Source organism: Gopherus flavomarginatus, chromosome 4, assembly GCF_025201925.1.
Source record: "Gopherus flavomarginatus isolate rGopFla2 chromosome 4, rGopFla2.mat.asm, whole genome shotgun sequence".
Taxonomy (NCBI): Eukaryota; Metazoa; Chordata; order Testudines; family Testudinidae; genus Gopherus; species Gopherus flavomarginatus.
The window spans coordinates 207866791-207882548 of record NC_066620.1 but is presented as its reverse complement, the minus strand read 5'-3'; the positions used below and the strand labels follow the sequence as shown (position 1 = coordinate 207882548).

The 15758-nt window shown below is 43.2% G+C and overlaps 1 long non-coding RNA gene across 1 annotated transcript; it reads right to left on the bottom strand.

Moving 5' to 3' along the window:
* Window positions 1-7926: 7926 nt before the first annotated feature.
* On the bottom strand, window positions 7927-13718 carry LOC127048892 (uncharacterized). The gene is made up of 3 exons (XR_007773790.1): window positions 13617-13718; window positions 10897-11027; window positions 7927-8132 (listed from the first exon to the last, which is right to left on the bottom strand). It is a non-coding gene; the product is annotated as an uncharacterized LOC127048892 (long non-coding RNA).
* Between the last annotated feature and the right edge of the window lie 2040 nt (window positions 13719-15758).

Sequence of the window (15758 nt, the reverse complement as noted above, 5' to 3'; positions counted from 1 at the left end):
TGCTAATGGAGGGAGGGAGAGGGGACTGAGGACTAGAGCTATCCCACAGTTCCTGCAGTCTCCGAAAATCATTTCCATTCTTGGCTGAGCTCCCAATGCCTGTAGGGTCAAACACATTGTCCGGGGTGAGTCAGGGTATATCTCATCAATTTACCCCCCCTTCTGCCCCCGTGAAAGAAAAGGGAAAAAAAACATTTCTCGCCTCTTTTCAATGTCACCACATGTCTACTGGATGCTGCTGGTAGATGAGGTGCTGCAGTGCTAAACAGCAGCATCTCCTCCCTGATGGTGCAATATGATTGATAGCCATCCTCATCATCATCCCGTGAGTGCTCCTGGCTGGCCTTGATGAGATCAGCCGGGGGTACCTGGGCAAAAATGGGAATGACTCCCGGTCATTCCCTTCTTTAAGCTTTGTCCCCTGGAGATTCAGTCCTGGCAGATGGTGCAATAAGGCTGGTAACTGTCCTCATCATAGCAGCTGGAGGCTGAGCTCCTCTTCCCCCTGCTTTCATGTCTAATGGAGATTTTGTCCATGTCTAATGGAGATCAGCCGGGGGTACCTGGGCAAAAATGGGAATGACTCCCGGTCATTCCCTTCTTTAAGCTTTGTCCCCTGGAGATTCAGTCCTGGCAGATGGTGCAATAAGGCTGGTAACTGTCCTCATCATAGCAGCTGGAGGCTGAGCTCCTCTTCCCCCTGCTTTCATGTCTAATGGAGATTTTGTCCTGCCTGGAGTATCATAGCAGCTGGAGGCTGCCTTCCCCTCATTTTATCTCACTAAAATGTCAGTGTTTCTTATTCCTGCATTCTTTATTACTTCATCACACAAATGGGGGGATAACTGCCACGGTAGCTCAAGAGGGGTGTGGGAGGACGGAGGCAATGTGTGGGGTTGTTGCAGAGGCACCCTCTAGAATGGCATGCAGCTCATCATTTCTGCTGGATCTCTGCGGCTCTGACCTGGAGCAGCTGTGCTCTCTGGTTCTCTAGTAGACTTGCCCCATATTCTAGGCAGGACTGACTCTATTTTTAGACAAAACATAAAGAAGGGAATGACCTGGGGAGCCATTTCCATTTTTGTCCATGCCCCTCAGGCCGACCTCAGTGAGGCCAGCCAGGAGCACCCATGACAGCAGTAGATGGTGCAATAGGGCTGGTAACCATCATCGCCAATTTCCAAAGCAGCAGACGGTAAAATAGGGCTGGTAACCATCTCTACTACCTGCAAAGACAAATGAATGCTGCTGTGTAGCACTGCAGTATCGCCTCTTTCAGCAGCATCCAGTACACATACGGTGACAGTGAAAAAAGGCTAAACAGGCTCCATGGTTGCCATGCTATGGCATCTGCCGGGGCAATCCAGGGAAAAAGGGTGCAAAATGGTTGTCTGCTGTTGCTTTCACGGAGGAAGGATTGAGTGACGACATTTATTCAGGATCACCCGCGACACTGTTTTTGCCCCATCATGCATTGGGATCTCAACCCAGAATTCCAATGGGCGGGGGAGACTGGAGGAACTATGAGATAGCTACCCACAGTGCAACGCTTCAGAAATCGACGCTAGCCTCGGACCATGGACGCACACCGCCGAATTAATGTGCTTAGTGTGGCCGTGAGCACTTGACTTTATATAATCTGTTTCCAAATACTGGTTTCTGTAAAATTGGAATAATCCCATAGTGTAGACATACCCTTAGTGTCTGTCACCTCCCCATGCCTTTTAGGGATGGAAAGCAGGTAGCCGCCTGCATTGCCAATTTCCCTTCCTGTCTGTTGTTCTGATCTGTTCTGCCTCCTAAGAGTAATATACCAGGAAGCATCAAAAATGCTGATTGGCTGAGCAGGGTTGAACTGGCTTAACACAGTGTTGAATGGCTACAACTTTTAAAAAGAGAAAGGTTTGAACAAGGCCCTTCCGGTCACACACCCCATGGTCTGTGACTCTGTGAAGATGTTCTTGTGAAGATTCAGTTCAGGAATAGTTTCTTCATGGTCAATTGCCAGTTATAGAGATGCCAGAAAGACTGATCCTCGTGAGAATGTGGCTCGAAAGTCCATCTCCTCACCCTGTAGGGGAGGTAGGTTAGAATATTTTAAACTAGATTTGAGCTGCGCTGTCATTAACATCTGAATAGTGGCCACAGCCCAGGAGTGAGCTGGACTTATATCACATGCACAGGTTGCTCAAGACAATCTGCCACCCTTGGCAGAAAATCAGTGCGTCGTCCCTTTGCTCTGAACTCCGTACAGCAGCATGTTCCTCCATCAACAGGCTCCCATGTAAGTTCCCCCCACTGGGGTCCCCCACACCAAGGAGCCAGCTACCTTGCCCAATCCCATATTAGGGATCAAACACCAGGGGTTGGGACTCGCAGCGTAGGGCTCAATCTGCCCTTCCCAGTTGGAGCTGTCCCCTACCATCCAAAGCGAATACCTCTGGGAGTCCATCTGAAGGACACCCTAAGATGGAGGGGTAGCTGCACCAGGCCAGGCCAGGGAGCACACAGGTGACAGCTAGCAAGGGGTTCAAGATGCAGTGAAGGATTGATCACCTTGCACACACACCTCTGAGATGCAACTAAGCTCAAAACTCTTAGACTTTTCTTTTTTGTGTTCTAAAATTTAAAGTTCTAAACACTGTTATCAAAGCTACACTAGCTAACATACATATCTAATAAACATTAAGAACGCATTAAAAATGTAGCAGTTATATAGCTCACATTAGCCTGTATATTTGTTCGCTTATTCTAAGCATCCCAAGACCTTGCATTACCTAAGGTAAGCTTTGGCTTAAGTAGATAGGAAAACAGTCAGTATCAGGACGTATAATTGTTTCCTTATAGTAACAGAAAAGGTTTTGCCCTCACAAACCTATTTATCATGGTAAAGACCTAGGAGGTGACTTCATGCACCTTTGTACCTGGAATGCATGTACCCAAAACAAAGATAAGGGTGCATCATGACCTGGTCAATGTCACTGGAGAGAAGAGACTGCAAGATGGACAGGAGATGGACAGTCTCTGTTTATGGGCTACCTGGGATTGTGAAATGGTGATCCGTTTAAATCTTTTTTGAAGAGTGTCACATTTACTGCATTTGTGCTGCAATCTGTTTATAATTATCATCATAATTATAAGTTATACAGCGTCATAAACATTCCCAGAGAATTTAAGGGAAACACAGTAGCCAAGTTCCTGCCTTGAGGAAGTTACAATATGAATATTTACAACTACAAACATCAGGGGCGGCTCTAGACATTTCACCGCCCCAAGCAGGGTGACATGCCGCTGGGGGCGCACTGCCTGTCTCCGGGAGGGCAGCAGGCAGCTCCAGTGGAGGGTCTGCTGGTCCCACAGCTTCGGCAGAGCGCCCTCGCAGCATGTTGCCCCAAGCACGCACTTGGCATGTTATGGCCTGGAGCCGCCCCTGACAAATATCAACTGTCCGGTCGAAGGCCCTTTGAAAAAATGGAAAGCCTCCCATTAAATTGAAATGAGGGTCCTTTTGCAGAGAAGAATTCCAGAACACAGCTGTACCTTGGAAGCACTGGCAGTAAAGCATGTGCATTTGTGTATTTGTTTTGTACAATATTTATTAAATATTTAATTGTATTTAAGGAAATTTCCTGATTTCATGCATCAAAACCCATTGCAAAGAGGTTAAAAATCCTTTTTGAGAGAGATTTATGAGAAATAAAGTGAATAACATTATAAATACCATGTGTCAGGAATCCAGGATTTTTTTTTCTGTATATCTAAATTGAGGAATTTTACAGTTAGTGGTGGGAGAAAACCATAGGTTTTCCCTTTCTTTTCCCCCTCATAACAAGCATCAGCATTAATGAGAACTATCTAAAGTAGAGACACAAAATGTTCATGCATCAAACACAAGGAACTCAGTGGCATTTGCAGGTGCCAAGCACTTCTCAGGATTTGTCTCATTCTTTCAGGACAGAGAGAACAAGAAGTGATTGGGCTTCAACTGCAGCTAGGGAAATGCAAGAATATTTCTAAGGGTTCTATAGAGTTCTATGACACCTCCAAGTCCCCGGGGGGATTCATTCTAACCAGAGTTCAGAGCCTACAAAATACAAACCTCGCAAAGCTTCAGAAATCCCTTTACAGACCCCCTCCCATTCACCTTCTTCCTCTTTCCCCCCTCACCCCATTTCTTCCCATTTGGAAGCACCAAATAGAAAAGTTGAGGGAAGTGAATGAAGAATGAGAATTCATGGGGAGGAGGACATCCACAGGGCAATGAGCTCAGAGAAGTTAGATAAAAGCAGGTAGATCCACCACTGATAATTGCTTTATTTTCTCCTTTATGATTTATACATATACTGCGGTTAAGGGTACAAACTCTATACTACTCTGAGAGTTTTAAACATGGTATTTGATTCTATTGATCTAGACAATCTTTGGGCAAAATTAAGAAAGAGGGGTATCAATCTAAGACTTCTGAACATTTAGAGGCTCTCCACCAGAGTGCTGCGTGTCGGGTAAAGGCAACGGAGAAAGTTTTCGCAGTGGCATGGGGAGAACACCAGGGATGCCTTCTAGCACCTCTTGTTATTAATTTATGTATTAATGATATGGTGGATATTTAAAGGAAAATAAATTTTCTCCACCACACATTAAAGGTAGACTTATCTCAGTGTTACTACATGCTGATGACATGGTTATTTTATTGCAAACTCCAAAAGGCCTCTTCTGAAAATACTTCTTCCTCTTATTTAAACTCGCAAAATCTGGTTCTCATTTATAATGAGACCACGTCATGATTTCTGCATACTGAATGGAAGATAGGAGGCCACCCTGTAGAAGAAATCTCTGCTTTGACTTATTTAGGGATAATGTTTCATGATGCCCACATCACATGGCAAAAGGGTTACGTGATCGAAACTGATCACTTTGACAAGGCAGGGCTATTTGCTGATTACACTAGCAGAATATGTTTCTATTGAAATACAGTCTTCTCCTGAGATCTTTCCCCTCATTTTTTTTAAAAGAATCAGGCTTGCCAGGCATGCCTGAGTTTCTCTCTTTCTTTCTGTTTTGAATTATATACTCCTGTTCTTTTCAAAGAGTTATTTGTCTCATACAGACACAGCCCGAATAGCACATTGTTTCCTAGAAGCAGCATGAATTTTGTAAAATGAAAATGCTGTTGACATTATGTTCCCTGTTTGACAATTACAAAAGCCCCACGCTCCTATCTGCAGCTATCACTGTGTGTTTTCTTTCCATCACTGTAACAATGGTTTACCTTTTGGCCAGATTTTAAAACTGTATTCTAATAACTTAGAGCAAAATGACTGCATGGTGATGAAAGTGCCAAATGGTTAAATTGTTACAAAATTCCCCTTGGGATTAATTTGGCTGAAGAATAAACTTACTGAATACCCACATTATGGGGGATTCTGACAAACTCTTTCAATACCTATTTTCCCCCAATTAGAAAATTTCATCCTGTGACTTGACTGTACAGTGACGGGAACAACATTTAATAGAAGAACACATGAAAGCTCAAATGCATTCTGTAGTTCTGTGGGGTGGGTTAGACCACCCAGAATCTTTCCCTGATGGCTCAAATCTGCTCTTGTTAGGGTGACCAGATGACCCAATGTTATAGGGACAGTCCTGATTTTTGGGTCTTTTTCTTGTATAGGCTCCTATTACCCCCCCATCCCGATTTTTCACAGTTGCTGTCTGGTCACCATACTTGGGTGGTCCGGTGCTACCAGAATGTTTGTATCTAATTATATCAAGACAATTATATTACCTAGTGTAATGTTGTGGACTCACCAATGCTGGTTGTCTCTGGGAATTAGTGTTTTCAGCCCCTAGAGCGCCCTCTGCAGGCCGGTGTCCCACTGCCACTTGGCGTCCATGTCCCTCCCAGAACCCGGTGCCCCTTCACTGGGTTTCTGTCCCCCTTTCAGAACCCTTCAGTCTCAGGGTCTCCCCCCTCCCAGGGGAACCCCCTCCCACTATCCCCACTTCACCTCAGTCTTGGCTACTGCCCATCATCATTTAGCCCCCATTCACTGGGGCAGACTTCAGTGTATCAGCCACTTATCACAAGCAAAGGGGTTTGGACCTGCTGCCTCAGCCTAACCATGGGCTACCTCTTTGCAACCCCAGCACCCAGTTGGCCTTACCCTAGGACTGCAGCCTGGAGGGGGGGTCCAGGCCGGAGCTTCCCAGCTCCTCTTAACTTTCCCCAACCCTGCTCCACCTTTGGTACCCAGGTAGCAGCCAGACCCTTCTCTCTCTAAAGACAGAGAGAGACTGTTTGCTAAAACTCCTGGCTCAAGCCTTTATAGGGCCAGCTGGGACCTTATTGTGGCATGACCCCAGCTGAACCTGCTTCCCACTCAGTCTGGGCTGTTCTCGCCATCCAATCCTCTCCCAGGGCTGGTTTTAACTCTGCCAGGGCTGGAGCAGGTAACCACCCCACTACACCTAGAAATAAAGCTTTTAATTTTAAACCTTAATTTAGATTTTATTTGAACCGATAACAAAGGTTGTGATCCACCCTCTAGGAATTTCCAAGATATTACAAGAGTGCTTTTCTCTGATATACAGAGAGCTCCCCAGAGCAAGCTAGCCTTGTTGGTCCTTGAAAGGACGTGGCTACAGCCCTCCGATCAAGAATAGGCCCACAAGCAGTAATTCTTTAAAAACAAAAATAATGTTTATTTAGAAATGAGTGGGAAGAGCTTTTAGGGGGGAGTCACATGCCACTTTTTTCTTCAGGTGACATGTCATTCTCTGCCAAAGAAGTTGCCCTCATTGGTCAGACTCCTCTTGGGGCAGGCCTATGGGTCACCCAACAAGCCGGAGATAGGCACAGAATCCAGGTTTCCTATGTCCCAGTCCTGTGCTCTAGCCACTAGTTTGCACAGTCTTCCTCATTCATACATAAACCCCTTCCTCTCACAATGCCTTTTCCCAGTAAAGCCAAGTTCCCCCAGGGCTGGTCCCTGAAACAATCACCAAAAGGGCTGTGAGGAAGACATGGGTGTAGGGCAGGGGGAAAGGGCACTGAGAGAAGGAGCTGGTTTGTGGAGAAAAGCTTGGGGTAGCTTCAGGGGCACCATTTCAGATTTTGTTGTGAGGAATGTTAATCATGATTCCAGTGGCTATATAGGTATCTGAAAACTCTAGATTTTGCATATAAGGTGGTTGGCCCACAACCAAAATTTATAAACAAAAAGCTTGAAAACTGCTGAGGGTGAAGGCAGGGGTTAACTAGAGGCTGTGTGCAGGCATGGAGGTAGCTCAGGTTCTAGTCGGGTTGTACTTTAGGGGCCAGGCACGAGGTTGTTAGGGGCTCTGTTCCTGGAGGGGTGTAGCTGAGCAAAGCAGCTGTGAGCTCCACTTTTTCTCTCTCTCAATGGTAGGATCTCCTGTGGCTGCCTCAGTTACACCCTCACTGGTACATTCAGTTGGATGTCTCAGCCTCGGTCTTTGAGATTTGCTCTGCATGGAAGCCTGCTGCACAGGGCAAGGTCTGGATGCTCAGGCACAAGAGAAAGGACCTTGTGGAGGGGAGGGTTGGGAGGCGATGGGAGCAGAGAGAGGGCCGACAGTCCGTGAAGCACTGATGTGGGCATTACACACTGTGCAGCCAAGCTGGGACTGAACCCAACTCCTCTGACAACAACACAAACCAAATGGTTTTGTCAAAGGACCAAGGGAAAGGGAAAGATTTATCCATGTGAGCTCCCTGAAACATATAAATATGTATGTCCCCTGGTCTAGGAACACCCCCGGAGTGGATTTAACCTATGGCAGTGACCTTTTATTTTATTTATATTTAATTAAAATAAAAGAAGGAAGGGATTTTTATGGAAAAGAAATAGCAAAACAGCCCCCATATGCCAGTCAAAACACTCACAAGCATGTTTGCAATACACGCCACAACAACCAGTTAATTTTATTAAAGGGAGAAGAACAAGCTATTAGGAGTGACACAAGGGCTCCCTTGTGGATTGTTTCCAGCTTGTGAGATTCTTTGCAGCCCAGATGAAAAACATCCAAGGATTTTAGAAGCAAGGCGTTGTCTGCCAGATTCTCTGCGATCCTGCATTGACAATATCTTCTGCCATCACTCACTCTCTTTACTGCAAAAAGGAAAGGAACTCTCACATTCTATATTTATAGCCATTAAAATGGGGGCAATATAATGTTACATTTCAAATGGAAAGTAGAGGAGGAATTTCCCCAATATTTAATAGTGTGTGTGTATGTAACACCAATGGACCCAAGTCGACAGTGGGTGGGATTGAACCTTGGGCCTCTGCAGCTTAGTGCATGAGCCTCTACTCTATGAGCTAAAAGCCAAATGTCCCCTAGCTAAGGATGTAAAGTAGCCTCAATTTCTCTATTAAAGCTAAACCTGTGTACTGGCTACCTACCTGGTGTCTGAAGTAAATATTCTGGACTTCTGAACATGGATCTCCCCTCCTTTTGCCCCTAACTCTCCAGTAAAGGAGGCAGATTCTCATTTTCCTACAAAAGTTCTTCCTATTAACTTTCTACATGGTTCAAGCAACAACCACCAAATATAAAGTTGCTGGGTGATTAAAAAAAGAACCCCAGCAAATTGAATAGAAAAACTGCTGGAAATGTGATGTACAGTATCACTGAAATGTTCATCAAACTTTTTTTAAAAAGTTGGAATTTGAAACTCCATTGAGGGAATTAATCAAAATAGTGAACTGTAAAAATATTCACTCCCTCTATGATATATAGAAAAATAAAACCAAAAATATGTAAGATGGAGAACAACGTGACTCACGTCAATACTTTTGTCCATAGCTAAAACTAAAACAATATACATTTTATTAGAGGATAAATATGTTATTCTTAAAGAATGCCTGGACTATTCTGTCTGCCAGCTCATGTAAGCCTAAAGCCTGACTCTGTTCAGATGGCAGTTCCCTACCTTATGATAATCTCTGTACATGCTCAGTGGAGCAACCAGGTGAGTAGCAGTGCAGTTGCTACGACGGAGCTCCTATCTTCACATCTCCTACCCCATTGATGCACACACCACTTCTGCAGTGGTGTTGCTGTGTCACTGTAGCAGTTTAGGTGCAGAGAACAAGCCCTAACAGTCTGGGAAAGCCTCTCACTCCTCCCAAATTCCTCTCTGCATCCTGTCCTGGCTGCAGCACTAAATTACAGCTGAGCTCCTTATTCAGGTTAAGGAGAGATCCAGCATGTAACAACAGGAACACAGATAGAATTGACTGCAGATAAGCAACGAGACCAAATTAACTTAACTGTAGGAAACTTCATATTTAAACGAGTAAAAAGAAATTCTGAGCAATGTTAGCACTGAAGTCACCAAGGTTTGTAATTGCTCTGGAATTTTGAAAGGAGAAATGCAAAGGCTCTGAATAATTCATGGTGGTTAAGTCCATTAATGGCTAATAGCCAGGATGGGTAAGGAATGGTGTCCCTAGCCTCCGTTTGTCAGAGGGTGGAGATGGATGGCAGGAGAGAGTTCTCTTGATCATTGCCTGTTAGCTTCACTCCCTCTGGGGCACCTGGCATTGACCACTGTCAGTAGACAGGATACTGGGCTAGGTGGACCTTTCGTCTGACCCAGTACTGCCATTCTTATATTCTTAAGGACTGAAAATATACACATGTGACCCACTAATCAGTTTGTGAAATCCTCACATGGTCATCACTCTGTTCATTTCTAGTTGTTCACACTGCGTCATTCTGGATGGACTCTGCAGTGAGGTCCAGGCTGCAAATTGAGTTCAATTTTTCTTCCATTTTTGAGTGGAATGATTTAAAAAGACCTTTTTTACTATGGGAAAATCATGGTTATATCCCTACTGTGTGGGTGCAGTTTACCTTCTCATCATCAGACTTTGTCGGTGTCTCCATTTCTCCTGTTGGGTTGGTGGTTTTGCCACCACCCTGCTGAACCAAAACCTCCCCCATCTGGGGCAAAATAACATTAAAAAGAAAAACACAAAACTCTCTGGGCTAGAGATGCTTCCTCAGGGGCTGAGGGACCATTTCTTCCCATCAGCTGTTTTCACGTAGGGCTCCCAAATTCTCCTCTGCTCAGCTCTTCTCTAAGCTCCTCTCAGTTTGCTTTTATAGGCTTCATTTTTAGGCCATTTCTTTTTGTTAGATCAGCCTCCCTGCCCTCTTTCTCCCAGGTCCTACTAACTCCCCTCAGGCTGAGGACACTAGGCCTTTCAAATGCAGAAATGATATCCAGAGAGGACACCCTTCCAGAAAAGAACACCTATGTGAGGAGAAGGGGTTATAATGGAATCAGACTGGCAGCTGTCATTATACTGCGTGTTACCAAGAAAATTCCATGCTCGAATGTGTCCTCAGGTAGTTACTGAAAATTGGATCCTTCTGTCAGTGACTGGAAGGGTGACATAACATTTCTGAAAGGCTTAAAAGTATAAGTATAGGCATCAGTCAGAAGCTGTGTTACTAGTTATTCTAATTTTTCTGTGACAGATGAAATCATTTTATACTGGGATATGACACAGAAATCCTGTATATTTTCCATTCTATGCATCTGATGAAGTGAGCTGTAGCCCACGAAAGCTTATGCTCAAATAAATTTGTTAGTCTCTAAGGTGCCACAAATACCCTTGTTCTTTTTGCATATACAGACTAACACGACTGCTACTCTGATACCCTGTAAGGTTACTCTAAATCTAACATGGAAATCCCACAGAGTTCAGAATGAGGGCAGCACAGAAGTTTCCTTTGTCCCATGTCCCAGGGTTATGCCGTGTGCTCTGAGCCTGCAAGGTCATTAAACAGCAGCTATAGAAAGCAGAGACACAAATATTCTGTTTACACAGTGATGTCTCCCTTCTGTCATCCTGAACTTACCCTTCTCCTTCTACAGCAACTCCGCCTGAACCTGCAGTTTCCAATCTTTATCCAAGAGCTGTAACATATAGGGAAGCACCTGCCCCCTAAACGGTTACAAACAACTTCGGAAATGCTATACTGGGCCAATCCTGCAGAAAAAGAGGTCTGATTTTCATTCACACGTAAGTGTAAACAAGAGCTGTGACTGCAGTATGACAGGCATTTCCCATTAGCTGAATTTCCAGTTCATTGAGAAAAGACCACGCCAACCCAGTTATCTTCCTTTGTCCCCTTTCACTAGATTTTTGATAATATATAAATGTCTAGCTCTGGGCCTATTCAATGGCTGTCCCTAAGAACTGAGCAGAGTGAATTAATTCAGCAGATCTGCTGGCTTCCTGGCTGCATGCTTCAGAACTGAGCGCTGAGCATCGGAGTCCTTCACAGCCCCACAACTGTAGAGGATGGTAATCAGGCAGCTGCCTTCATCACCAACTAACTTCTTATAGCGGCAGACTCTTTCTGATTCGACCCCCTGATGTACTAGGCAGTATCTAAATGCTGATTGGCTGAGAAGGGTTAAACCAGCTTAGCAGTGGGTTGGGTGACTGGAACTTTTAGAAAGAGAAGGATTTAAACAAGTCCTTCTCAGGCCATGTCCAGACTACCCGCCGTATCGGCGGGTTAAAATCGATTGCTCGGGGATCGATATATCGCGTCTATCTAGATGCGATATATCGATCCCCGAGCACGCTTATATCGATTCCGGAACTCCATCAACCCCAACGGAGTTCCGGAATCGACACGGAGAGCCGCGAACATCGATCCCGCGCGGTGTGGACGGGCGAGTAATCCGATCTTAGATATTCAACTTCAGCTACGTTATTCACGTAGCTGAAGTTGCGTATCTAAGATCGATTTCCCCCCCCTAGTGTGGACCAGCCCTAAGTCAGAACACCTGATTGTCGTGAGACTCTGCACAGACATTCTTGTGAAGACTCAGCACTTGGGAATACTTACTCAATGACCAGTTGCCAAGCTTAGACATTCCAGACAGGCTGGTCCTTATAAGAATGTGGCCCAAATGTCCTTTAGGATATTAATATTAGACTATTTTAGACTAGATTTTAGCTGCACTTTCCTTAAAGTGTTCCTTAAAGTGCCACTGGGCGTGGGGCAGATGTTTTCAGAGAACTCACAACAATGACTCCAAGATCTCTTTTTTGAGTGGTAAAAGCTCATTTAGACTCCATCTTTTTATATGTATAGTTGTGATTGTGTTTTCCACAGTGAATTACTTTGCATTTATCAACATTGAATTTCATTTGCCATTTTGTCGCCCAGTCACCCAAATTTATGAAATTCCTTTGTAATTCTTCACACTCTGCTTTGGACTTTACTATCTTTAAGTAATTTTGTATCATCTACAAATTTTTCCCTCTCGCTCTTTACCCCTTTTTCCTGATCACTTATGAATATTTTGAACAGGACTGGTCCCAGTACAGACCCCTGTGGGACAGCATTATTTACGTCTCTCCATTCTGAAAACTAACCATTTATTCCTACCCTTTGTTTCTTCTTTTAGCCAGTTACCAATCCATGAGAGGACGTTCCATCTTATCTCATGAATGCTTATTTTGGTTCAGAGCCTTTGGTGATGGACCTTGTCAAAAGCTTTCTGAAAGTCTAATTACCCTAGATCATCCTTGTCCACGTATTTGTTGACCCCCTCAAAAAATTCTAGTAGCTAAGTGAGGCATGATTTCTGTTTGCAAAAATATGTTGACTCTTCCTCAGCTCATTGTGTAGATCTGTGTGTCTGATAATTCTGTTCTTTACTATAGTTTCAACCAATTTGCTGGTACTGAAGTATTTTTGTTATCATCTAGTGAGAAGGGACTTCCTCAAAATATTTCTTAGAAGGTATCTTTTAGGGAAAAAAAACAATCCTTCTTGATTAAAAACTGTCAATGATGGAGAATACATTGGTAAGTTGTTCCAATGGTTAATTACTTTCATTGTTAACAGTTTACACCTCATTTCCAATCTGAATTTGTTTAGCTTCAACTTCCAATCATTAGATCACAAAATATCTTTATTTAATGATTGAAGAGCCAATTATTAAATATTTTTCATCATACACGTACTTATAAATTGTGATAAATCACCCCTCAACCTTCTCTTTGTTAAGATAAATGAGGTTGAATTTTCTGCATCTATCAGTATGAGGCATGTTTTCTAATCCTTTCATCATTCCTGTGGCTTTTCTCTGAACCCTTTCCAACTGATCAACATTCTTCCTGAAGTGTGGACACCAGAACTGGACACAGTATTCAAGATATGGTCACATCTGGAGGTGCGGAATACAAAGGTAAAATAATCTCTCTACTCCTACTCAAGATTTCCCTATTTCTGCATCCATGTTATGTATTAACCCTTTTAGCAATATTCAGCTGATTATCCATTCACAATCTCCAAAACTTTTTTCAGAGTCACTGCTTCCCAAAATGGAGTCCCTCATCCTACAACTATGATCATCCTTCTTTGTTCCTAGATCCATACATTTTAGATTTAGCTGTATGATTGTTACCTTGTTCCCAGTTTAACAAGTGATCCAAATCCCTCACTATGAGTGACCTGTCCCTTAATTTTTGTCATCCGCTAAATTTATAGAGGGTGATTTTATGGTTTTTTTCAGCTCCTTGTATAATCCCCCACTCATTTCATTAAGATCTTACCTGGAGAGCTTTGCAGTACCAGGAAAAAGACAGCAAAGAGCAGGTAAAGAATCTTCATGGCTGAATTTGGCTTTAAACTTGATGTTGCTGGAGAGAAGAGACTGTAAGATAAACACCAGATGGAGAGTCTCTATTTATGGGCTACCGGGGATTGTGAAATGCTGATCTGTTGAAATCTTTTTTGCAGTGTGTCACATTTACTACGTTTGTGTTGCAACCTCTTTATAATTATCATCATAATTATAATTTGTATAGCATCATAAACATTCCCGGAGAATTTCAGGGAAACACAGTAGCCAAGTTCTTGCCTTGAGGAAGTTATAACATGAATATTTACAACAAGCAAACATCTACTGCCTGATCGAAAGCTCTCTGAAAAAATGGAAACGCTCCCATTACATTGAAATGAGCGTCCTTTTGCAGAGAAGAATTTCAGAACACAGTTATACCTTGGAAGCATTGGCAGTAGGGGATGTGCATTTGTGTATTTGTTTTGTACAATATTTATTCAATATTTTGCCTGTATTTATTGAAATTTCCTAATTTCATGCATCAAAACCCATTCCAAAGAGGTTAAAAATCCTTTTTAAGAAAGATTTATGAGAAATAAAGTGAATAACATTATAAATACAGTGTTCCAGGAAAGCATGAGTTTTTTTTCTGTATATCTAAATTGAAGAATGTTACATTTAGTGATGAGAGAAAACCATTAGTTTTCCCTGTCTTTTCCCCCTCATAACAAGCATCAGCATTAATGAGAACTATCTAAAGTAGAGAAATAAAATGTTAATGCATCAACATGGGGAAGACAGTGGCATTTGCAGGTGTCAAGCACTTCTCAGGATTTGTCTCATTCTTTCAGGACAGAGAGAACAAGAAGTGATTGGGCTTCAACTGCAGCCAGGGGAATGTAAGAACATTTCTAAGGGTTCAATAGAGCTGTATGATACCTCCAAGTTCCCTGGGGGATTATTCTAACCAGGGTTCAGAGCCTACAAAATACAATCCCCCACAAAGCTTCACAGACCCCTTCACAGAACCCCTCCCATTCACCTTCTTCCTCTTTCCACCCATTTCCTCTCATTTGGAAGCACCAAATAGAAAAGTGGAGGGGAGTGAATGAAGAATGAGAATCCATGGAGAGGAGGACATCCATAGGGAAATAAGGAGCGGTGACAGGGCAGTGAGCTGTCCCTTTCTTCTCCCAGTCAGTGCCCTCTATTTCAACTGTCTCTCTGTTGTTGGAAGGTGCTGGTCTTCTCACCTGCTACATTCTCCACAGAGAAAAGTCAAGGGGCACTGGATGTTTCTCTGCCAATGGGGGACACGAGGAGCAGGCACGTCACCCTGACTGCCACCTGACGCCTGTTATTTCCCTGTTATGTTCTTGTCATATGCACAGAGAAATTAGATAAAAATAGGTAGAGCCACAATTGAGAATTACTTTATTTTCTCCTGATTTATAAATATACTGTGGTTAAGGGCAAAATCTGTGTGCTATTATTAGAATTTTAAAGATGGTATTTGATTCTATTGATCTAGACAATCTTTGGGCAAAATTAAGAAGGACGGGTATTGATCTAAGACTTCTGAACATTTGGAGGCTCTCCGCCAGAGTGCTGTGTGTCAGGTAAAGGCAATGGAGAATTTTTCCCAGTGGCTTGGGGAGAACACCAGGAATGCCTTCTAGCATCTCTTGTTATTAATATATATATTAATGATGTGGTGGATGTTTAAAGGAAAATAAATTTTCTCCACCACACATTAAAGGTAGTCTTATCTCAGTGTTACTATATACTGATGAAATGTTTGTTTTATCACAAACTCCATGAGGCTTCTTCTGAAATGACTTTCTTCTTATTTTAAATTGCAAAATCTGGTCCTGTAATGAGATCAAGTCATGATTTCTGGGAAGAAGCCTCTGCAAATTGAGCGGAAGAGGGATGGCCACCCTGTAGAACAAATCTCTGCTTTAACTTGTTTAGGGATATGGTTTCATGATTGAGGCAGCTGGTCCCCTTATCATAAAGACTTAAAATGAAAGACCATTAGCTCTGCTCGGGGGTGCTGTGTTTTACCTGCTCATATGGTGGGAGCAGAGTCGCCCCAGCACTAAGAATTTTTAATACTAAAATAATATTG